General features: G+C 48.8%; 1 non-coding gene across 1 annotated transcript; it reads left to right on the top strand.

The window, feature by feature from the left end:
• TRNAE-UUC lies at positions 24,821-24,892 on the top strand. The gene has a single exon. It is a non-coding gene; the product is annotated as a tRNA-Glu (tRNA).

The raw sequence follows: 25,317 nt of genomic DNA, 5'->3' as shown, positions 1-25,317 counted from the left end.
AAAGGCTATTTATTGGCAGTCTTGACTATTTGCACTTATTTTGCATATTCATACACTTTGATGCAGAAACATCAGTGTGTTTTTAGAAGAAGACCTCCCCCATCCCATTGGAAGTGTTGTGTAAATATACAATATATTTCTGAAAAGCTCAGATTTCTGAAACCTTTAGCTAGCCCCAAGAATTTGGGATAAGGGATTGTAGACTCTCAATCGCCTAAGCCTTTTGCTATTTTCCAGGGACCAGGCTGAGCACTTTGCCCATTTTTAATCCTTACCATTGAGTTCCCACTGTGGCTCAGTGGGTTAAGAACCTAACTAGTATCCATGAGGATGTGGGTTCCATCCCTGGCCTCGCTCAGGGGGTTAGGGATCCAGTGTTGCTGTGAGCTGTGGTACAGGTCGCAGACACTGTGGCTGTGGCATAGGCCAGTAGCTACAAATCCTGTTCCACCCCTAGCCCAGGAATTTCCATATGCTGCAGGTGTGGCCCTTAAAAAAAAATCGCTGACAGTAACCTCAGCAGCCATTTTATTATTGTGCCCATTTGATAGATAAGGATGTGGAGGCTCCAAACTGTGCAGCGACTTGCCTGGTTCACACAGCAATGGGGCGAGGGCCAACATCTGCACTTCTGACTGCCACTCAGAACCACACATGTAGTCACCACGAGCCATTGTTTTCTCCCTCCCTCTGCGCAGTCCACCAGCCTGACTTCGGGCTGGGCATGCAGGACGGAGGCTTGAGTCATGGTACCACCCTCCAGCAGCCTCTCATCTGACTGGGGAAACAAGCTGGCCACGTCATGTCAGTCAGGGCCATCGGGGGAGGGCTTTGAAGGCTGGTCAGAGCCCTTGAACTTTATCCCGAAGGCCATGGGGAGCCATGGAAGGGTCTGGAGCTGGAAAAGGACAAGATCAGATCGATGCCCTAAATGAGTGGTGGCCAAACACGAGCAGGCATCAGAATCCTCCAGGTAGCTTGTTCACACCGACTGCTGGGCCCCACCCCAGTTCCTGATTACTAGGTCCAGGGTGGGGCCTGGGAATTTTCATTTCTACAAGGTGCCCAGGTGACGCCGCTGCTGGCAGTGTGGGACCTAGTTTGGGAACTGCTGCTTTAGGACAACACAGAGGCGTGGAGGGTGGCGGGAGTGCCTGAGCATTTGCTGGAATAAGGGCCGCCGTGTGGGTTAATCACCCCCGCTCACAGATAATGGGACTCAGGGGAGAAACTAGCTGCACTGGGCCCCAGAGCTCTTCAGCATTGGGGCAGGGACTCCATCTTGGGGACTCGGGGCTCCAGAGGGACCCCCCACACACACACACATACTCCCCAGGCTCTGAGATGGGGCCTGAGTCGGGGCCCTTGGAGGACAGGACAGCGTGCTCTGGCCTCGGCGAGCTGCGCCATCAGCGGCCAAGTCAGAGTCCGTGAGTCAGGCAAACAGACGGGTGGGTGTTGCTGCACCCTGAGCTCCGGCCCTCTCACCCCCTGGACCCCCGGCTGCAACGAGTCTGCCCCAACTCTCTGCCCCATGGTCAGGCCATGAGCGGGTTCAATCAGGCCAGGTCGAGGCTGCTGCCGAGGGAGAGAGAGGGGTCGTCAGGACGAGCCCAGAGACCCCCCATCCCTGGAGAAGCCCCTGCCTTCAATTCCCCAAGTGGTTGCTGCAGGGAAATCAAGGCAGCATCCCTCACATCCTTGTTTTCTGGAGGGTTCTTGCCCTCAGCACCCTTGGAGGGTCCCAACCTGGAGATGACCCTCTGCCCCACATCCCCAGGAAGGGACAACACGGGGGGACCAGTAGCTGTCCTCTCTCCGTTCCCAACAAGGCTCATGCTGTCCCGATGGCAGAGTGACCCTGAGCCCCACTGGCAGGCCCATGCCCCACCTGCTGCAGGAGGCGAGATGCAACCTTATCAGGAAAATCACAATTTCCTGAGCACCTACTATGGGCCAGTCCTATGGTCAAGTATCTGCCAGGCACACTCTCATTAGCATGATAGATGGGCTGCTTATCTCCCCAGACAGACCTGAGATCTTTTTACTTTCTTTCTTTCTTCTTCTTTTTCTTTCTTTCTTCTTTTTTTTTTCTTTCTTCTTTTTTTCTTTCTTCTTTTTTCTTTCTTTCTTTTTTTTTTTAAGAGAGAGAAGACAAGAAAAATCCGAAGTACATAAGGCAAATCTTTAAAAGTTAAATAGAAGTGAGAGACGCTTGTCCGAAATATGATTTTCTGAACTCTGCCATATGCTTGAGATATTTTATGATACCATCATGCTGGCTGGGAGGAGGGAGGAGCCGGGTCTGGAGCTGGCCCAGCTCCTCGCCGTCCAGCTGCGATGGTGTAGACGGGAGCGTGTGACTCACCGAGAAATGCCAGGATGATCTGGATGTTTCTGCACCTCTGAAGTCCCCCAGCCCCTTGCCAGCTCCTGGCAAGGGTGTGTTGGGGGGCGAGCCCATCAACCAGCAGAGTAAACTGGGGTGCCAGAGGGGACACCCCTTAGCATTCCCTCCTCAGCCTCCCCACAGGGAGCACTTTGGGGATGCCAGGATTTTAAGGCATTCCTGCAAGCCCTTGTGGCTCCAGCTTAAGCCCCAGCTCCACCACCCTGGTGGCCGTGGACTTGGCCTTTGGGCTGCAGGCCCCTAATAGTGACCAAGCCAGCTCAGAGGGCCCCAGCCCCAGGACTGGCAGAAAGCACCTCGGCTGCAGAAGTGGGCTTGACTACAGCTTGTTGTGCTGTTGCTAAGGCCTGTGCTGATCAATCCGGGCCTCATGGGTATTTTCCCCCCTCTGGTTTCATGTTCTGACGGGAACTGCGCGAATCTGGAGCGAGTTCATCGCAGCCACAGCATTCCAGAGGGTGTGACGCCGCGAGTTCCTTCTTGGCCCCAGATCCGGAGTCCACACCCTCCCCAGCTGCCGAGCCCCAGCCGGACGGCGGGGGGAGCAGCTCAAACCAAGGCTGGAGGATGATTTAGAGGACTCGACCCTCACCGTCCTTTCTAGAAGCAAATGTGCCTTCCAGTGAGAAGGAAGGCTCTTTAGGGTCAGTGCTGAGTTTCTTGAGTCCACAGCTCCCGTTTCAGGTATTAAAGCTCCATCGAGTTTGTCCCAAAGACCCTCCCCAGCACAATGCCCTGCGAGCCAGACCGGCCGTCCCCCCAAATATCCCAGCATCTGGGGGTCCCCTGTCCCCTCCTTCCTGTGTCCTCCCGGCTGGATGGGCTCAAGTCAGACGAACCCTTAATCCCTTGCTGCCTGCACCCCTTCCCCCTCCCCTCTTTCCTTCAGGAAACATCCACGCTCTCCCAGGGTGTGTGCATTCGAGAGACAAAAAAGTCATACGTTTAAAAAATTATTTATACATTTAACCAAAAAAAGAATTGCAACGTGATAGAATTTCAGGTGGAGGTGAGCACTTTGAAGAAACGCTAAGGTGGGAAAGAGGCGATTAGGGTGTACACACACGAGAGAGTTGGGGTACCGTGGGTCGGGGAGGCCCAGAGGAGGCGATACTTGGGCAGAGACTGGGGCAGGGGCACCCGGGAGCTTGAGGAGAAGGGTGCATTGGGGACAGAAGGACAGGAGCAGAGGCTCCGAGGGGAACAGCAAGGAGGCCTGTGTGATTCAAGCAGGGAGGTGACGAGGGAGCAGGGGGTGGGCGCTGGACCCGGGGCTCTGGGCTTGGTGAGCTGCCTGAGAATTGGGGGTTTTCTTCCACGTGTGGGTGAGGCTCCTGGGAGTCAAATGCAGAGAAGGGGCATCTTAAGAGCTGTGTTGGTTGGTTTGTTTTTCTACATGGATTTTTTTTTCTTTTTTTTTTTTTGGTCTTTTGTCTTTTTAGGGCCACACCTGCAGCATCATATGGAGGTTCCCAGGCTAAGGGTCAAATCGGAGCTATAGCCACCAGTCTACACCACAGCTCACGGAAGCACTGGATCCTTAACTCACTGAGCAAGGCCAGGGATCGAACCTGTGCCCTCATGGATCCTAGTTGGGTTCGTTAACCACAGAGCCATGACGGGATCTCCTCTTTGCGGATTAAGAAAAAAAAAATTTTATTAAAGTACAATTGATTTCCAGCGTTCTGTCCATTTCTGCTCTACAGCAATGTGAGCCAGTCATACATGTGTAAGGCTTTGAAAGGCTCTCGGGTTGCCTGTGGGCCGAGGGTGGAAGCAGACGTACGCCCTGGGGGGGGAGTCTCCTGGTGTAGTTCGGGTGGCAGGCAGGTCAGGCCTGAGGGGTGAGCGCTGGTGGCCTGCGGAGGGGGGCTGGTTTCAACTGCGTGTTGGAGGGACAGCCTGCGATACAGGCTGCAGGGAATGAGAGAGGGAAGAGGAAGTCAGCAGCTGCTCAAGGGCTGCGGTGAAGCCCCTGGCGGGGGCAGGGGAGGGAGGAGGGAGGCTGCGGTGGGACAGCAGAATGCGAGCAGAGCAGGTTCATGGGGGCAAAATCAAGAGCTTGGTGTGGGTTCCAGACGTCGTGGAGCCTTGCGAGCCATGGAAACGATAAACAAACTCACTCTGGGTTGGTTCTGAGGATAGCAGAGGAGCCATTGGGTTTTAGGCAGAATTCCAGAACATTCCAGATGTTCTCTCCTTGGGGGAGCTTCCTGGTACAACTGGCCTATCCCTGGTCAAGTTATTTCATCTCAGAATCTTGACTCAGTTTCCCCAGTATTTGGTTTCACTCTTAAGAGATTTCCTTAGGTGCCCGACACTATGCTGACACCAGGACCAGCACTATTGCATGAATTAGGAGGTACAACTAATTGCCTGAATTAGCCTTTAACCACTGCACAGCTTCACAGAGGAGGAGACAGGCACAGAGAGGGCCAGTTACTTGCCCAAGGTCACACAGCTAAGAAGCTGGGCTTCAGACCCAGGCAGCCTGGCTCCAGAGTCTATACGTCAAACCACTGCACTCTACTAGCTGACTCTTTTATCATTCCCGACCCACCCCCAACCAACCAACACACACACAACACACACACACACACATACACGCACGCATGCATGCACGCACATGGCACTGCAGCTGTGCACGTAGAGACCTCCAGGAGAACCTGTGTGGAAGATTATACTCCAGCCCGGTTTTATCTTCAGGCCTCCTCTCTCTGTGTTTATTAATTCACTAAATAAATATTTATATGTGAAGGCAGGGCTGGGGGCTGCTGAGAAGCTGCCATGCGGAGTCTGTGTTTCCTAACCGTGCAGTGATGGAGGGAGGCAGGGGGTGGGTGGGGGGTGGGAGGGGGTGGGGGGTGAGAGGGGTGAGGGGGTACGGGGGGTGGTGGGGACAGAGGCTGGGAAACTCAATCTGCAGAGTGCTCAGTGCCTGGAGAGAAGGGAGCCCGGGACAGTGGGGGCCCGGGACAGCTCAGGCAGGGTCAGGAGAGCATCGGAGTTAACAGGGCCTGTCTTAGGGTCACCTCAACCCCGTGTGACCGTGGACATGTCAGCCCACCTCTCCCAGTCTCAGTTTCTGGCCTGCTGTAAAAGGGGCAGAGAGAGCCACCTCAGGGACCATTACGAGGGCTTTGGGAAACTGCTCACAGCACCCGCCTCCCATGGGTGCTCTTTCTTTGCTAGCTTGGTGAAGGGTGGCCACCACCCCTTGACAAAGAGGCCAGAACGTCCACTTCCTAGGCTGGGTTTACTACTTGGTGTCGCACACTTTTCTTTTTGCAGAGAAATTCCTTTCTCAGAGAGGCTGGAGAGCGGCAAAATGCTGGGTCTTGGCTTTCCACTGCCCCCCCACTCCACCCCCATCACTCTGGGGCCAAGTGCAGAGGACACCAGGCCCCGTGGATTCTCAGCTGTCTCTTGACACAGCAGATTCCAGGGCCTTATTTAGAACCTTGGCTGGAGGTGGGGGGAGGGCTGATGTACCCCCCCCCAATTCATCTGCTCTCCCCCCACCTCCATCTGCACCCCAGGGTAAGGAAGGGCTCTGGTTCTGGAGCCAGGCTGACTCCCCAGCTTGGGGTACAGTCTCTGAACCCTAGTCTCAGGGTTCTGAAACCCTTCCAGAAACCCTCCCTGCCGTGGGGTTGGCTGGTTATGCCCCAGGCTCCCCGATTAGTAGCCAGGACAGGTGACTAGTGACCCTGAGAGGACGAAAATCAAGGCCGTCCTTGGGAAGGGAGGAACAGATGCTTCACTCTCTGAGACCCTCTCACCAATACCATACAAATTAAGTACTTTGTGCCTTTTTTTTTCTTCTTCCTTTTTTTCTTGGCCATACCCTCCAGCACGTTGAATTTCCTCGGCATGTGGCCAGTCATCGAACCTGTACCCCAGCAGCCGTGACCGGAGCCACTGCAGTGACCACACCAGATCCTTAACCCACTGCACCACAAGAGAACGCCAAATACCACTTGTCTTAATAAGAATACATATCACGGAGTTCCCGTCGTGGCTCAGTGGTTAACAAATCCAACTAGGAACCATGAGGTTGCGGGTTCAATCCCTGGCCTCGCTCAGTGGGTTAAGGATCCGGCGTTGCCGTGAGCTGTGGTGTAGTTTGCAGACGCGGCTCAGATCTGGCGTTGCTGTGGCTGTGGCGTAGGCCGGCAGCAATAGCTTCAATTTGACCCCTAGCCTGGGAACCTCCATATGCTGCGAGAGCAGCCCAAGAAATGGCAAAAAGACAAAAAAAAAAAAAAAAAAAAATACACATCACACTGATGCAGCCTAGAAGACAGATAGCAGCATGTAGACGATTCCTGTCTCTAGATGGTATGAGATTAGGAGCAGTTTTTACTTATGTATTTATTTCTCCTATATTTTCTAAATTTTCTCCATCGAAAAAGAACCACTATTAAAATCACATGGAAATGGCACCTCTGGAAAAAAAGATTATATTGTTAAAAAAGATAAAACTCAAAGGCACAGTAGATATATAACATCTCTTTTGAGAAGAAAAGAGAAAATATAACATTTAAAAACAAAAATAATATGTATAATTACATATAACCCAGATGAGAACAGAATATATATAAGATACGCGACTAAAATGACATATAATATATATGGGTGTAATAATATATTCTAAATGAGAAAATTATATGTGAGATAGACTAAAAATAATGTATCTCCTCTACATTCCGCATTACAGCACATACTCAGGGCTCTCCGTAATGGACTTGTCTTTCTCTCTGGTTGGACTACAAGGTCCTCAAGTTCCAAGGCCAAGCTTTACTTATTTCTGTGTCTCTCTGAGGACCCGGCACATAGCACATGCTTGATAAATGTTTATGAATGAACAAATGAGTATCTTTAGTTAAAATGTTGTTGTTGTTGTTTTAGGGGTGGCTTTGGCAGCATGCAGAAGTTCCTGGACCAGGAATCAAACCTGAGCCACAGCAGTGACAAGGCAAGATCCTTAACCTACTAAGCTACCAGGGAACTCCCTGAATATCTTCTTTTAAAAAAAAGAAAAGATAGACATGAAAACTCTATGCATATGAGGAACTGATGTCAGAATGTGTCTGACAAGTTAATAAAATATAGAAGGTATAATATCCTCAGACAGGAGCCCTACAGGGCAGTTTCAACACCGTGTCCCCAGCTGAGTGCTCTTATCTTTCTGGGCTGCTTATGGACCCTGTGTCTCGTCCACCAGGCAGGAGGTGCAGGTGGACCGAGGTTGTCTTTGTTCATCTCTGAACGCAAGGTGCCCGCACCATTCAGGCTGTCCTCAGAACAGTGGAAACAGGTCAACAGTCAGAAAAAGGCAGCCGGCAAGACACTCTTTACTCCGGTAAAGGTGGGTCCTCCGTTTCAGACAAAAAGGAGCAGGCGTGTCCCAGGACGGGTCCTGAAAGGCAGACCAAGCTCCGCCCGAAGATGCTTTCTCTTCCCACTGTCCCTTCTGCCCGAGACACAAGAGGAACCCACAGCAAGAATTTAGGGGAAGCATCACCGGCTCGAAAAGGAAACACCCAAAATGAAAGGGGGCAGAAAGCGTCCTGTTTCCCTCCCTGGGGCACCGTGCTGTGCACCTGTCTGTTTTCCCTTCTCAACCGAGGTCCTCACACACGGGGTAGGACCTTCACCTTTTTCCAAGAAACAGCTGACTAAAATCAAATGACACGGAACGAACCGCCACGCGCCACCATATTAACTGAATGAATGAATGGACAGAGACCTATTTTTGCCACAGTTCCACCCCTGGGCCTTTTCAAGTAAGCATTTGGGCAGTCTTTCAAAAATATTCACTGAGTGTCTAGTAAGTGCCAGGCACAGCCGTAGTCCCCATGCTCATCAAGGTCACTTGTTCTGTCACAGCCACAAGTGATATTTTTATTTATTTATTTATTTATTTATTTTATTTATTTTTGCCCTTTCTTGGGCCGTTCCTGTGGCATATGGAGGTTCCCAGGCTAGGGGTCGAATCAGAGCTGTAGCCTCTGGCCTACACCAGAGCCACGGCAACACGGGATCTGAGCCGCATCTGCGACCTACACCACAGCTCACGGCAATGCCGGATCCTTAACCCACTGAGTGAGGCCAGGGATCGAACCCGCAACCTCATGGTTCCTAGTCGGATTCATTAACCACTGAGCCACGATGGGAACTCCACGAGAGATATTTTAAATCCACACTTGTTATACATGTTTTGACTTGAGGGATTTTTTTTTTTTTTCCTCTTAGAAGAAAGTAAAGTCTGCTCCTGGATAGATGGGAAATGAAAACGTATGTCCACACAAAACTGGTTGGATGAGCAAGGCAGCATTATTCGTAATACCCCCCAAATGGAAGTAACCCAAATGTCCATAAACCAAGGAATGACTACATAAAATGTAGTTTGTTAGCACAATGGAACATTATTTGGCCACAGAAAGCAAGGAAGCACTGATCCATCCTGATGTGATCTTGGGAAACCTATGATACATCAAAGAAGCCAGTCACAGAAGATCCCACATAACATGCTTCCATTGAAATTAAGTATCTGGAGAGATAAATCCATAGAAACAGAAGATAGATTTGTGCTTGCCTAGTGCGGGGCAGAGGAGGGCTGCCAGTGGGTAGGGGTTCTTTTTGGGGGGTCATGAAAATGTTCTGGAACAGACCGTAGTGATGGAGGAACAATTCAGAATATACTGAAAACGGCCGAATCGTACATTTTAAATGAGCAAATGATATGGCATGTGAATTACATTTCTCTTTTTCTTTTTTTTTTTGGCCCCTCCGTGGCATGCGGACGTTTCCAGGCCAGAGATCAAACCCGCACCACGGCGGTGACAACACCCAGTCCCCAACCTGCTGTGCCACCAGGGAACTCTGTGAATTATATTTCAATAAAGCGATTATACAACCACGAAGAAAGAAACCAGAGAATTTCCCCTTTCAAGCAAGCAGAGTCTTGGAAGTGAATTTCACATACAGAGCGATCTGCTTCTGTTTATGAGTGGAATTTTTCTTTTTCAACAACTTTGAGCTCATGCTCAAGGCAACTCTTCTCAAGGTCTGTGCTGGGAAGCCCTCCCCCCTTCACTGCCACTGCCTCTCCCAGGCCAGGCAACCCTATCTGCCGCCCTTAACCTAGTTCATTCCACAGCCCCCAGCCTCCCTCCGCACCCCCCACCCCCGTCGTGCCCACACTGCTCAGCTGCCGCCAGCTCCCAAATGCCAGAGCTGCCACCTGGGGCCCTGGAGACGCAGGGGCCCGCAGTGTTGTGATGTGTTTGGATGGGGAGTGCGTTTGGTGCCAGCGTTACCAGGCTCCGAGGGTGACTAATTCCATCTGCATTTTTGGTTTCAGCTGCCTGGACTGTTCATCTGGAGGCCCTCAAACCTCTCAGCTGTTTCTGGAGAAGTCTGCTTCCCAGCTGTGGAGGCACAAGCTTAATTAAACCCATCCTCCAGCCCCCTCGGGCATCATATGTGCTGAACCAGTATTTCCTGAGCATCTACTATGTGCCAGACACCAATCTGGGGACACAGCAGTGACCAGACAGAGTTCTCGCCGCACTGGAGCAACCAAAACATACAGTGTGTTTTTAAAAGAAAAATATCTAGAGAGTGTTAGAAGTACTGTTCAGATGGATGAAAGAGCGTGAGGTGATTGTGAGACCTTAAAAGAGCTCCTTCTCAGTGTAGAGGGCAGAGGGGGAGCCACTGCTCTGGGGAGGTGGCTGAGAAAGGGGCCTCTGTGGGGAAACTTAGAAAAAGAATGGTCAGAATTCCCACTGTGGCTCAGCGGGTTAAGAACCCAACCAGAATCCATGAGGTTGCGGGTTCCATCCCTGGCCTCGCTCAGTGGGTTAAGGATCCGGCGTTGCCATGAGCTGCCATGTAGGTCGCAGCTGTGGCTCAGATCCCGCTTTGCTGTGGCTGTGGCTGTGGCATAGGCCAAAGGTTACAGCTCTGATTCTACCCCTAGCCCGGAACTTCCATATGCCCGGGGTGCGGCCCTAAAAAGACAACACACACACACACACACACACACACACACACACACACACACACACACACACACACACAGAGAAAGGGAAATGGTCTGAGCAGAAGAAATAGCATATGTGCAAAGGCTCTGAAGCAGTAATGGCAGCGAGGCCACTGTGATGCCACCTCACAGCCAGTGAGGAAGAAGAGAAACTAAGTTGGGACAGGCTAGGTTACGTAGAGGCTTCTCTGCCTTGGGGAAAAGTTCTTTTCTTTTTTCTTTTTCTCCCCCCCGCCCCTTTCTTTTTGCCACCTCCTACAGCATGCAAGAGTTCTGGGGCCTGGGATTGAACCCACACCACAGTGGTGACCCAAGCCACAGCAGTGACAATGCTGTATCCTTAACCCATGGAGCTGCCAAAGAACTCCCAGAGTTTCCTTTCTCTAAAATGCACTGGGAAGCCAGGAGGGGTTCACGAGAGAGGAGCAGGATGCAGCTTACATTTGCAAAGGTCACTCTGGCTGCGGAGGAGAGAAAGGGAGGAGACAGGTGGCGGTATGGAGAAAGCTGGGGCCAGGACAGCCTCAGTCCCTTAAGGATCAGCTCCCTCTGCCCCCACCTCTTCCACTGTCTCCAGCAGGCCTGGGCAAGTGATCCCCCCCTCATTCTAGTATCACTGTAGTTTTTTTTGCTATATCTTGACTGTTTTTACTTGAAATTTTCCTTTAAATCAATTGCTATATTTCCTCCTTATTTTACAAAAGGAAAGTATATCACAGTCAAAGGTCATGACTTGAGTACACGACTTACATTTTTTCCTGATACGCATTAACATAAACACACAGCTATTAAAGGTTTTTAAATGAAAGAATGAATATAAGTTCCTGTCGTGGCGCAGTGGTTAACGAATCCGACTAGGAACCATGAGGTTGCAGGTTCGATCCCTGGCCTTGCTCAGCGGGTTAAAGATCCGGCATTGCTGTGAGCTGTGGTGTAGGTCACAGATGCGGCTCTGATCCTGCATTGCTGTGGCTCCGGCGGAGGCCGGCGGTTACAGCTCCAATTAGACCCCTAATCTGGGAACCTCCATATGCTGCAGGTACAGCCCTAAAAAGCTAAATAAATAAAAATTTTAAACTTGTTGCAATTCTCACTTAAAAAATTTAAAAAATGAAAAAAAAGACTAAAGATGAATAGTGAAATTATAAGAATAAGGGTTTATCAGGAACCTATGCATATGATACACGAGTTTTTTTCCTAAAACACATTAAAATAAAGCATATAAAATTTTGGGTTGTTTGTTCTAGTTCTGCGAAAAATGTCATGGGTAATTTGATAGGATTGCACTGAATCTGTAGATCGCTTTGGTAGTATGGCCATTTTTACAATATTAATTTTCCGGCCCAGGAGCATTGCATATCTTTCCATGTCTTTGTATCTTCTTTGATTTCCTTGATTAATGTATTGTAGTTCTCAGCGTATTAGTCTTTCACCTCCTTGGCCAGGTTTTTTCCCAGGTATTTGATGTTTTGGGGTACAATTTTAAAAGGTATTATATTTTTGTATTCCTTTTCTAATATTTCATTGTTGTATACAAAAATGCAACAGACTTCTGAATGTTAATCTTACATCCTGCTAGTTTGCTGAATTTGTTGATCAGTTCAAGTAATTTTGGGGTTGAATCCTTGGGGTTTTCTATATATAGTATCATGTCATCTGCATACAGTGACAGTTTTACCTCTTCTCTTCCTATTTGGATGCCTTTTATTTCTTTTGTTCGTCCGTTGGCTGTGGCTAGGACTTCCAATACTATGTTGAATAATAGTGGTGAGAGTGGGCATTCTTGTCTTGTTCCAGATTTTAGTGGGAAGGCTTTCAGCTTTTCTCTGTTCAGTATTGTATTTGCTGTGGGTTTGTCATAAATGGCTTTTATTGTGTTAAGGTATGTTCACTTTATACCCACTTTGGTAAGAACTTTTATCATGAATGGATATTGGACTTTGTCAAATGCTTTTTCTGCATCTATTGAGATGATCTTGTGGTTTCTGACTTTTCTTTTGTTAATGTGGTGTATGATGTTGATTGATTTGCATATGTTGAACTATCCTTGTGCACCTGGGATGAATCCTACCTGGTTGTCGTGTATGATCTTTTTTATATGTTGTTGGATTCGGTTGGCTAAAATTTTGTCAAGAATTTTTTTGTGTCTATATTCATCAAAGATACTGGCCTATAGTTTTCTTTTTTTGGTGGTATCTTTGTCTGGTTTTGGAATTAGGGTGATGGTGGCGTCATAGAAATTTTATATGGAACCACAAAAGACCCAGAATTGCCAAAGCAATTCTGAGGGAAAAAAACCAAGCAGGAGGCATAACTCTCCCCGACTTCAAGCAATATTACAAAGCCACAGTCATCAAAACAGTGTGACTGGTACCAAAACAGACACGCATATCAATGGAACAGCATAGAGAACCCAGAAATAAACCCAAACACCTAAGTCAATTAATCTTTAACAAAGGAGGCAAGAACATAAAATGGTAAAGGACAGTCTTTTCAGCAAGTATTGCTGGGAAACCTGGACAGCTGCATGCAAATCAGTGAGACTAGAATACACCCTCACATCATGCACAAAAATAAACTCCAAATGGCTTAAAGACTTAAATATAAGACAAGACACCATCAAACTCCTGGAAGAGAACACAGGCAAAACATTCTCGGACATCAACCTTACAAATGTTTTCTCAGGTCAGTCTCCCAAAGCAACAGAAATAAAAGCAAAAATAAACCAATGAGACCTAATCAAATGGACAAGTTTTGCACAGCAAAGGAAACCAAAAAGAAAATCAAAAGACAACTTACAGAATGGGAGAAAATAGTGTCAAATGATGCAACTGACAAGGGCTTAATTTCTAAAATATACAAACTTATACAACTCAACAGCAAAAAAGCCAACAACCCAACGGAAAAATGGGCAAGAGACCTGAATAGACATTTCTCCAAAGAAGATATACTGATGACCAACAAGAACATGAAAAAATGCTCAACATCACTGATATGAGAGAAACACAAATCAAAACTACCACGAGATACCACTTCACACCGGTCAGAATGGCCACCATTAATAAGTCCATGAATAACAAATGCTGGAGGGGTTGTGGAGAGAAGGGAACCCTCCTGCACTGTTGGTGGGAATGGAAGCTGGTACAATCACTATGGAGAACAGTATGGAGGTACTTTGGAAAACTATACATAGAACTACCATATGACCCAGCAGTCCCACTCTTGGGCATATATCTGGACAAAACATTCCTTGAAAAAGACACATGCACCTGCATGTTCATTGCAGCTCTATTCACAATAGCCAAGACATGGAAACAACCCAGATGTCCATCACAGATGATTGGATTAGAAGATGTGGTATATATACACAATGGAATACTACTCGGCCATAAAAAAGAACAAAATAATGCCATTTGCAGCAACATGGATGGAACTAGAGACTCTCATCCTGAGTGAAGTAAGTCAGAAAGAAAAAGACAAATACCATATGATATCACATATCTCAATCTAATATACGGCACAAATGAACCTTTCCACAGAAAAGAAAATCTTGGACATGGAGAACAGACTTGTGGTTGCCAAGGGAGAAGGGGAGGGACTGGGATGGTCTGGGAGTCTGGGGTTAATAGATGCAGACATTGTGTTTGGAATGGATAGGCAACGAGATCATGCTGTGTCGCATAGGAACTACGTCTAATCACTTGTGATGAATCTATACAGGTATGTATAACCGGGTCACCACACTGTACAGTGGAAAGTTGACAGAACACTGTAAACCAGCTATGATGGAAAAAATAAAAATCATTATTTAAAAAAAATACCCACTTATTGACAAAAAAAAAAAAAAAAGCTTCCCAAGTGCCAGTTCAAATCATCTCACGGTGGCTTGAGAAATAGAATGTGTAAGTTAGGACTGGAGACTCCAGCATTAAACAGGCCTGCCTATCCCACTTACTGGCTGTGTGGCCTTCAGTGGGTTACATAACCTCTCTGAGCCTCAGTTTCCACATCAGTGAAGTGGGGATAGTAACACCCAACTCATGAGGTCATTGTGAGAGCTACATACGTGAGAAGTATTTAGAACAGTGTGTCACACAGTACAGGCTCCATAAACATTACCTAGTCTTGCAAATCAAGCAGACTTCAGTTAAATTCAGGCTTTCCTGAGCACCTACTGTGTCCTGTAATAAGGCCTGAGAGTCCAGAGATACATAAGAACAGCCTCTACTCTTAGATTATTAATCACCCAGCTGGGGAGACAGACAAGCCTACAGGTACCACTGCCTGAGAAGGGGGCACACAGGAGACTGTTATAAGGGGGCACAGGCGGTCCAGAGGGAGGAGAGACTGGTTCTATCTCACGAAAATTAACTTCTGGAAATAGTGCTGGTTAACCTGGGTTTTGATGATGAACAGGAGTTTTCAGGTCAATAAAGAGGAATCAGAACATTTCAGCCAGAGGGAACAACCTAAGCAACAGTATGAATGCCTGAAACAGGCAACTAACTTCTAGAGCATCAAGTGCAAAAAGGCTGATCTTAAGGAAATGCCCCTTAAGGAAAGGTCCTACCTTTACCTTGAGCTTGGAAGCCACCTAAACCAATGGGGGCAGTGAATTCTGGCCCCTGCCTTGAACAACTTTGCCACGAACCTGAAGAGGAGATGAAGTAAAGCAGGGAAGCACAGATGGAGAATGAAAGAACCTGGACTCGAGATGGCCGTGGCCTTGAAAGCTCTTCTTACCTCTGAAAACTGGAACAAAGGAGTCCCTCTTCTGTGACATGGGAATAAGACACCTGTTTCGATGAGAACTAAATGAGGCAGCAAAATAGATGGCTGGGCGCAGGCCTGGCTCATGGGGGTATTCAGTGCCAGGTTTCTTTGTTCGGGCTGCCACTGCCCCTGTCCCACCGCCACAGCCCTGTGCGGTGGGCTGAACCGCCCCCTGGATGGTGGGCAGGAGTTTCCCAGCTGTCTGCACACCCGGCCCAGCCAGTACCCAGACCAGCTGAGCCAGCCTGTCCTTCTCTTGCCCCACCATGCCCCAATTCACACTCTGGGAGTTCCCAGGTTGACTGGCGGGGTCTGACCCCAGGAGGGTGGGTCATGGTGAGGTGTATACACATTGCCAAGGACAGCTGAGTGACCTGCGTGCTCGGGGCTTGGCACACACCGCCCCGACCAAGAGCCCCCTCAATGGACCTTACCACAACCCCCCCATAAGTAAACAAGAGGCCCCGAGTGCACATGGGCCTTGTCTAAGGTCACCCAGCAAAGGTCAGGAATTACAACCAAGGTAGAGACTCCAGCACTCCTTTTTTGCCCACTGCACACATCTGTGTATGCGTTTGCGGGCTTCCAGTCCCTCCAAGCCCCTGCCCCCATCCTCACTTCCTCTGAGACTCCCTGTACCCCGGAACTTGCAGTTCCTGATGGGCCTGCACCTGCGCCTTCTGCTGGCTGTTCCCTCCGCTGAAATGCCCCTCCTCCACCCTCGCTGCCCCCTTCACTTCTCTCCCATCTGGCAAACTCCTACTCCTACTTCAGGGCCTGGCCAACAGCCCTCTCCTCCAAGAAGCCTTTCCTGATCCCCAGCCTACCAGAGTCCATCCAATCCTCTTCCTCGATCATAAGGCGCCACCAAATCCCAATGACTGAGAGCTCCCGGACAGTGGAAAACAGCCCAGCTCTCAACTTTAATGTTATTAGAACCTACAAATAACTAAAAGAACACACAGAAGAAAGAATTCATGTGTCCACCGGCTTGCTGTCCCATGGTCTTAAAGGCAACCATTGTGTTTAGTGATTTTGTTGCTGTTCTCACATCCCAGCGTCCACCACTGTGATCCAGACCCAAAGGCCACTGCTGGATTTCGGCGGGGTGTCCTCAGAAAGATGGGATGTCACCGTCCTGGGCCCCCCATGGTTTGGGCATATGCTCTATGTCCCAGCAACTGCAGATTGTTCTTTACACCAGTTCCCAGGGAGCGCGATCACAGTAGCCCCTGGTTCAAGGGGTCTAATTTTGAACACCAGATTCTGGGCAGACAGAACAAAAAGGCGAGCTCCCAGCTACCCCCAAGATGCATGCACTTTAAAAAGATGACCCTGGGAGTTCCCGTCGTGGCTCAGTGGTTAACGAATCCGACTAGGTACCATGAGGTTGTGGGTTCGATCCCCAGCCTTGCTCAGTGGGTTAAGGATCTGGTATTGCCCATGAACTGTGGTGTCGGTCGCAGATGTGGCTCAGATCCCGCATTACTGTGGCTACAGCTCCGATTAGACCCCTAGCCTGGGAACCTACATATGCCACGGGAGCAGCCCTAGAAAAGGCAAAAAGACAAAAAATAAATAAATAAATAAAATAAAATATGACTCTGAGTGCAGAGGACAGAAGAGAGAAAATGACCTCTCTCTCTCCTCCTCCCCCCTCTCTCCCTCCTTCCGCAAACTCAGTGAGTGCCCTACTGCCAGGAGTGCCCGGGGGAGGAACTAGTGCCCTGGGGCAGTTCCTACTTCACCTTAAGTCAGGAGCCTCAAAGCTGTCTGACCTCAAGAATCCCATCTGGGTCTTATTTGCAGAACAGAAACAGACTCACGGACTTTGAAAATAAACTCTTAGTTACCAAAGGGGACAGGTGCAGGATGGGGGGATGGACTGGGGGTTTGGGATTCCATATGCACACTGAGGTATATGGAGTGATTGTCCAATGGGGACCTGCTGTATAGCACAGAGAACTCTACCCAATAGTCTGTGATCATCTACTGTGGGGAAAGAATCTGAAAGAGAATGGATGTGTACATGTGTAACTGAATCACTGTGTTGTATAGCAGAAATTATCACAACGCTGGAGTTCCCGTCCTGGTGCAGTGGAAACAAATCCAACTAGGAACCATACGGTTGTGGGTTCGATCCCTGGTCTCACTCAGTGGATTAAGGATCTGGTGTTGCCCTAAGCTGTGGTGTAGATCAAAGACGAGGCTCGGATCTGATGTTGCTGTGGCTCTGGCGTAGGTGGGCAGCTGTAGTTCCAATTGGACCCCTAGCCTGGGAACCTCCGTATGCCGTGGGTGTGGCCCTACAAAAAAAAAGAAAGAAATTATCACCATGTTGTAAATCAACTATACTTCAATAAAACTTTAAAAAATAAAAGAAGAAAAAAACAGAATCCCATTTCAGGGCATCAGTTCAAAATAGATCACTAGCCTCCAGCCAGATGATTGATTCCTAGGGATCTATTTGGATTTCTTATTTCATAAATGATTTTCATTTGTTTAGATCAGAATCCCAAAAAAGATCTCTATCTGGTGATTGGTTGATATGGCTCTAGATCTCCTGTACTCTGTTGACTTCCCCTCCATTGCTTAATTGATTGATTGTTTCCCTTCACCCCCTTCTTGAAATTTACCTGTAAAAGAAACCATCTGTATATCTATAGAGTTTCCCACCTCTGAAGTTGGCTGCCTGCATCCCCAAGGTGCCCACTTACCATGCTCCTCTGTCCCCTGTATTTCCTGTAAATTGTTCGAATCTCCAGGCTTGAGCAGATTCAGGTTTGAGTTTAAGGCAAGGCTACATCCTGGGTGCGGCATGTTCTTCCACAGGAAGCTCATACTGTCTAGCTGTTTGTGACATGAGCACCTGTAGCTGCCCAATTCATCCACTGGGGCAGCGCAATGAGTTTCTAATTCTATCATTTTTTCCTATATTTTAAAGCAGGTACAAGTCTGTAATTAGGAACTTCCCCTCATGAAGCATTTGGTTACACTGAGGTACCATTTAGACAGGAAAGGTAGAATGAATTATGATTCTTTCTCTTTCTTTAGGAGCTTAAATCCTTTTTGGTGCAATAAACGCATGCCGGCAGTATGAGAAGGCACGCTCCTCTCAGCCTCTGCTGCCCCACCTGTAAAACCGGGATGCGGGTGAACTCACTTCTGCGCGGAGAGCTCAGTTCGCTTTCTGAACTGCAGAACCAGCAGCCAGCCCCTCTCAGCTCTCGCCCCAGCCTCCATCCCAAACCTACTGCTGGAAGATGCAAGAAGCAGCAGGCCCTGCCCTCAGCAGGGAAGTCGGTTTGCTTCGGGTGCCCCCGCCCCGTGTCTCTTTTCTGTACAGTGAGGATGCTAATGCCTTTCTTCACCCGGACTTCGGGAACAAGCCCCGGGAACCCAGGAAGGGGTCCTCTCCCAGTTGTCCCAGCTGTCCTCCTTCAGGACACGCGCGCGCGCGCACACACACACACACACACACACCCCACCACGGTCCCCCGGGCAGCCCCATTGTTCGGCCACTTCCCCAGCCCGGAGGGGGCGGCTGGGAACGCGATGCCGACTCGGCCCTTCCTGCCCGGCGCTGACGCGCGGCCTGCGGAAGGAACAGCGCGTCTCGGGCCCCTGCATTCCTTTCATGCCCAGGCCCCACCGCACGCACGTCCGCACCTCCGGCAGCCCAGCGCCCGCGGGCCCGAGCCGCCTTCCGAGCCGCCTGGGGAGGGGGCTTCTAGGGACAGCGGGAATAGGGGTGGGGGGAGCAGGATCCCACGATGTCCCTGCACCTTCCCGCCCTGACCCCCAAGGGGTGGGCTCACGCGCCCATTCGACAGCTGAGCAAGGTGGCGGCCAGAGGCAGCCAGGATGCCCAGGGCAAATAGGGCAGAACGGGGGCTGGGGGCGGGCTTGCCCGGGTTCTTTTTCCCTACACCCCGTGGCTTCCCCCTTCACTGCCCGGGAAGGGAGTGGAGGGGACAGCTGGGCGGGGAGGCTCTGGTACCCAGGTGCTTCTCGGTGCAGCCGGCAAGGGGTGGCCTCAGGACAGCTTACCCGATTGGCACAGCCAGGTCTTGCCCTGCCCCCCTCCCCCAAGGGACAAGCAGTGTCAGGCCTCCTGCAGTGACACTTTCTCAATTAACCCTCGTGGTAACCTGGCCAAATAGCTGTTATTTATGCCAAGTTAAGCATCTGGCTAGGAAGGGACTGACCCTGAATTTTCTTAGGTACAAAGCCATTCTTAGTTGGGGGACTCTGGCCCCCCTAGAGCACAGCAGAATCCCAATCCCAGCCCCTTTACTCAGCTCTGCTGTTGTGCAGGGGTGCCTCTTCCCTCTCTGTGCCTCAGTTTCCTCGGGTGTAAAATGGAGATGATAACAGTTCCGACTGCGTAGGATGATGGTGAACATTCTGGAAGATGATGCAAGAGGTCCTTACTCTTATTAATTTTGCTTCAGAACTAAAAAGGACTGGAATGGAGCTCATGTGACCAACAGTCCCAGTTTTCCCGGGTCTGAAGGCTGTCCTGGATGCCAGATTTTCAGTGCTCACACAGGGACGCCCTTGGCAAACCAGCAGAGATGGGCATCCATCACGACGCCCGTGTTTCTAGAAGTTGATGCTCCTCTCCAAACGGTAGAAAGCTGGCCGATTCATGCTCTCAGTGCCGTGAATTTTCCCAGAAGCTTTCAGGCCTCTAGCCCTCTGTCCTGGTCCCCCTGCTCCGGCCTTGCATAGCCAAAGGGAAACCAGACATTCTCAACATGAAAATTTTCCACATCCTTCAGGGCGATCTTTTGGTGCCAGAAATAGTCAACAGGATTTGGGAATCAGCCCAGGCCACTAAAAATAGCTCCCACGGCCCCCTGGAAGGCCTGTACCATCTTGGCCCCGGGTGGCCTGCCACCCAGCAAGTTGCCTGACCCAGCCAACACCTTAAATGACCATGAGCTCTGCTGGTCCTGCCAACCGAAGGCAGCGGACACAGAAAGGCTGGCTCCCACTCAGCTTCCGCAGGCCGGCTGTCATGCCAGGCACCCGGCCTGCCACCCAGAGCTGTCCTGTCCTCCACCCTGTGGTAGGTCCCTCTCTTCCATCCAGACAAGACCACACACCACCTGTGTTCACACCCAGACAATCACACGAGGGCCTAATCAGTGCTCACATAAGTAGGGACACACAGCTGTCCCCTCCCTGCCCACCTACGCCTGTGCACACGTCAGCACACACACAAAAGCCACACACACACACACACACACACACAGTGTATATTTTCACTACTCCATTGTCTCTCCTTTTTTTCTCTTGAAGTATAGTTGATTGACAATGTTGTGTGAGTTTTTGCTGTACAACACAGCGGTTCAGTTATACATACGCACACTCTTTTTTTAAAGTATTTGTTTCCATTATGGTTTATCACAGGATGCTGAATAGTCCTCTGGGTTATAGAGTAGGATCTAGTTGTTTATGTCTCACATTCATAATTAAGGCAGGGTTGCCAAATCTTTAATACCTTTGCCTCGATTTCTCCACAGCCCCTCCACTTGGCAAATGCTAAGATTTTTGCTTTTTGCACTTGGTACCTACGGTTAAAAATAATAATAATAATAATAGGAGTTCCTGTTGTGGCTTAGTGGTTAAGAACCGGACTAGGATCCATGAGGATACGGATTCGATCTCTGGCCTCATTCAGTGGGTTAAGGATTCGTGTTGCTGTGAGCTGTGGTGTAGGTCACAGATACCGCTTGGATCTGGCATTGCTGTGGCTGTGGCGTAGGCCAGCGGCTACAGCTCTGATCAGACCCCTAGCCTGGGAACCTCCATTTGCTCTGGGTGCAGCCCTAAAATGCGAATATATATTTTTTCTGAGCACCTACTATGTTCCAGACCATCTAGGGCCTGGGATGCAACTGATAAAAAGATCAATAAAGCTCCTGCCCAACGACAGGGCGTTACAGTTGGCAGGGAGCAACAATAAACACTGTCACCCTGGAGTTCCCTTGCGGCACAGCAGGTTAAGGAACTGGTGTTGTCACTGCAGTGGCTTGAGTCTTGAGTTGCTGCTGTAGTATAGATTCGATCCTTGGTGGCCTGGGAACTTGCACAGGCTGTGGGAGCAACCAGAAAACCAACAAACCAACAAACAAATAAACAAGAAACACTGTTACCCAGTCCTGGAAACTAGGCCTGGTGCGTGTCCTTGCCTAGTGAGCCTTGGCGGTGTGGGGGCGTCCCCTGTGGGGGGTGGACTGAAGTCAGTGAACAAGGCTCCAGGGGTGGAGAAAGGGAGGGAGGGGCCAGTGAGGAAAAGCACTTCAGGCAGGACTTCTCTGAGGATGCAGAGAAGCCAGCCTCACAAAGGAGAGCGTGTGTGTGAGCAAGTGTGGGTAGGAGTGTGTGTGCAAACACATGTATTAAGTGTGGATATGTATATGTATTTGAATATGCGTGGGGGTGTGAACGTGAGTGTGTGTGTGTGCGTGTTGGATGTGGAATTGGAGTTCCAGGCAGAGGGAAGGGTACACAGGCTCTACGATAGAACACATCCCACTTAGTAAAGGAAACAAAAGAAAATCAAGATGTACAGTCCAGGAAACAAATCCGACTAGGAACCACAAGGTTTCGGGTTCGATCCCTGGTCTCGCTCAGTGGGTTGAGGATCCTGCATTGCCGTGAGCTGTGGGGTAGGTCGCGGAGGCGGCTCGGATCTGGTGTAGCTGTGGCTCTGGCGTAGGCTGGTGGCTATAGCTCCGATTTGACCCCTAGCCTGGGAACCTCCATATGCTGTGGTTGTGGCCCTAAAAAGACAAAAACAAAAACAAAACAAAACAGGAAGTTCCTGTCGTGGCGCAGTGGTTAACGAATCCGACTAGGAACCATGAGGTTGCGGGTTCGGTCCCTGCCCTTGCTCAGTGGGTTAAGAATCCGGCGTTGCCGTGAGCTGTGGTGTAGGTTGCAGACACGGCTCGGATCCCGCGTTGCTGTGGCTCTGGCATAGGTCGGTGGCTACAGCTCCGATTAGACCCCTAGCCTGGGAGCCTCCATATGCCGCTGGAGCGGCCCAAGAAATAGCAAAAAAGACAAAAACAAAACAAACAAACAAACAAAAAAACGAAAAAAGATGTAGTCCAGGGGTCAGGGGAAGAGATGCTATGCCAGTAGCAACATGTATGGGGCACTTGTCATGTGCCAGACACTGTGTTACATAGAAACTCATTTAGCCCTCAGAATAAGTTGATAAAGTAGTCCTATTATTAATCCATTGTACAGATGAGGAAACTGAGGCACCAAAAAGTTAAATAACTTTCCCAAAGGTCAGAGAATTTGAACCCTGGCTCCAGAGGCCTTGCTCTTTTTTTTTTTTTTTTTTTTGTCTTTTTAGGGCCGCACTCGCAGAATATGGAGTTTCCCAAGCTAGGGGTCAAATCTGAGCTACAGCTGCCGCACCACAGCCACAGCAAAGCAGGATCTGAGCTGAATCCCAGACCTACCCCACAGCTCACGGCAACGCCGGATCCTCAACCCCCTGAGCGAGGCCAGGGATGGAACCTGTGTGCTCTTGGATCCTAGTCGGACTCATTTCCGCTGCGCCACGAGGGGAACTCCCAGAGGACTTGCTCTTAACTTTTTGGCCAGGGACCAGACTAATGAAGTCCACAGAGGCCACGGAAAGAGCTGGGCTTTATTTTGGGTGTGATGGGAGGGCCACTGGAAGGCTTTAAGCAGAAGTATGACTTCATGCATTAGTTAGAATTAGGTTCAGTTGCAAGAAAAGCCAAGCATAACAGTGGCTTAAGTAACACAGGAATATAGTAATACAGTTTTCTCTCACACCAAAAAACCCACCAGATTCCAAAGAAAGAGAAAAATAGCCACAGACTGGGAGGAAAAAATATGTGAAAAACGCATCTGATAAAGGACTATTATCCAAAATATACAAAAATCTTAAAACTTAGCAGTAAGAAAACAACCAGGTTTTTTGTTTTTTGTTTTTTTAAGGTCCGCACCCGCAGCCTATGAAAGTTCCCAGGCTAGGGGTCTGTAGCCACCGGCCTACGCCAGAGCCACAGCAACGCCAGATCCTAGCTGTGTCTGCGACCTACACCACAGCTCACGGCCACGTCAGATCCTTAACCCACTGAGTGAGGCCAGGGATAGAACCCGCAACCTCATGGTTCCTAGTCAGATTCATTAACCACTGCGCCACGACGGGAACTCCAACCAACCAACCTGATTTTTTAAATGGGCAAAAGATCTGAATCGATAGCTTGCAAAGTATACTTCCAACATCATATCCCATGAGGGAATCGCAGGTAAAGCAAGATACCCAAAATAAGCTGCAAGGCTATATTGTACAACACAAGGAATAGAGCCAATATTTTATAATAACTACAAGTGAAGTATAACCTTTACCCATTGTGAATTACTATATTGAATACCTATAATTTCTGTAATATTGTATGTCAACAATACGTCAGATTTTTAAAATGCAAAATACATGCCTATTACAATGGCTAAAATCCAAAACACTGACAATACCAAATGCTGACAAGGATATGAAGCAACAGGAACGCTCATTCATTTCTCGTGGGAAGGCAATGGCTACAGTGACTTTGGAAGACAGTTTTTCAGCTTCTTACAAAACTAAACATGTTCTCACGACACAATCCAGCCATCATTCTCCTGCTGTCATTTAAAGAAGCTGAAAAATCATACCCACAAAACCTACACGTGAATGTGTATAGCAGCTTCATCATAATTATATTTACTTATGAATTACATTTATAATTATTTATTCATAAGTGCCAAAACTTGGAAGCGAGTAAGATGTCTCGGAGTCGATAAAAGGATAGATAAACTGTGGTACATCCAATGGACTATTGTTCAGCACTAAAAAGATATGAGTTTTTAGCCATGAAAAGACATGGGAGAAACTAGGGCATATTAGTAAGTGAAAGAAGCCAGTCTGAAAAAGCTGCATATTGTATCATCATAAATGACATTTAGAAAAGGTTAAACTATGGAGATAAGAGAAAGATCAGTGGTTTCCAAGGGTTGAGGGGAGGGGAAGGGATGAAGAGATGGAGCACAGGGTTTTTTGTTTTCTTTTGTGGCCACACCTGCAGCATATGTAAGATGCCAGGGACTGAATCTGAACCGCAGCTTCAGCCTACACCGCAGGATCCTTAACCCACTGTGCTCCGTCGGGGATTGAACCCATGCCTCCATAGCAACCTGAGCCAGTAGAGAGAGAAGGCCAGATCCTTCACCCACTGTGTCACAGCAGAAACTCCCCGAACATGGGATTTTTACGGGAGTGAGACTTTGATGGTGGCTAGATGTCATTAGCTATGTATCCAAAGCCGTGCGTGTGCAACACCAATGGTGATCCTTAATGTGATCAGTGAATTTCGAGTGATAATGATGTGTCATTGCAGGTTCATCATTGTAACATGTCTATTCTGGGGCTGTACATTGATGGGGGTGGGGGTGGGGGGAAGTTGGGCCTGCATGGGGACGGGAGGAAATGGGAACTCTCTGTGCTTTCCACTCAACTTTTCTGTGAATTTAAAACTACTTTAGGAAGTTCCCTGTTTGTCTAGTGGTTAGAACTCAGCACTTTCACTGCTGTGGCCCAGGTTCAATCCCTGGTCTGGGAACTGAGATCCCACATCAAACTGCTGCACACCATGGCCAAAAAAGTAAATAATTTGGAAAAAAGAAACAAAAAAAGAAACTGTTCTAGAAAAATAAAATCCATTAAAAAATTTTTTTAATTATTGATGCAAACAACAACATGGACTGATCTAAAAAACATTGTGCTCTTTGAAAAAATGCAGATACAGCAGAAAGAAGACCATGTGATTCCATTTATAAGAAACCCAGAAATCACAATTTTAATCTATGGTGACAAAAAGAATATCTGTGTGGTAGGGACTGATTGGGAAGAGGCACAAAGGAATTTTTGATGGCAGAAACGCTCTTAGCCCACCACACCAGGCTGGGGATCGCATAGGCAATGCCACAGAGAAAAACCAGATCATTAACCTATGGCACCGCAGCAGGAACTCCAAGCTGCCATTTA

The sequence above is a fragment of the Sus scrofa genome, chromosome 16, assembly GCF_000003025.6.
Source record: "Sus scrofa isolate TJ Tabasco breed Duroc chromosome 16, Sscrofa11.1, whole genome shotgun sequence".
Classification (NCBI taxonomy): domain Eukaryota; kingdom Metazoa; phylum Chordata; class Mammalia; order Artiodactyla; family Suidae; genus Sus; species Sus scrofa.
This window is presented reverse-complemented; position numbering and strand designations above follow the sequence as displayed.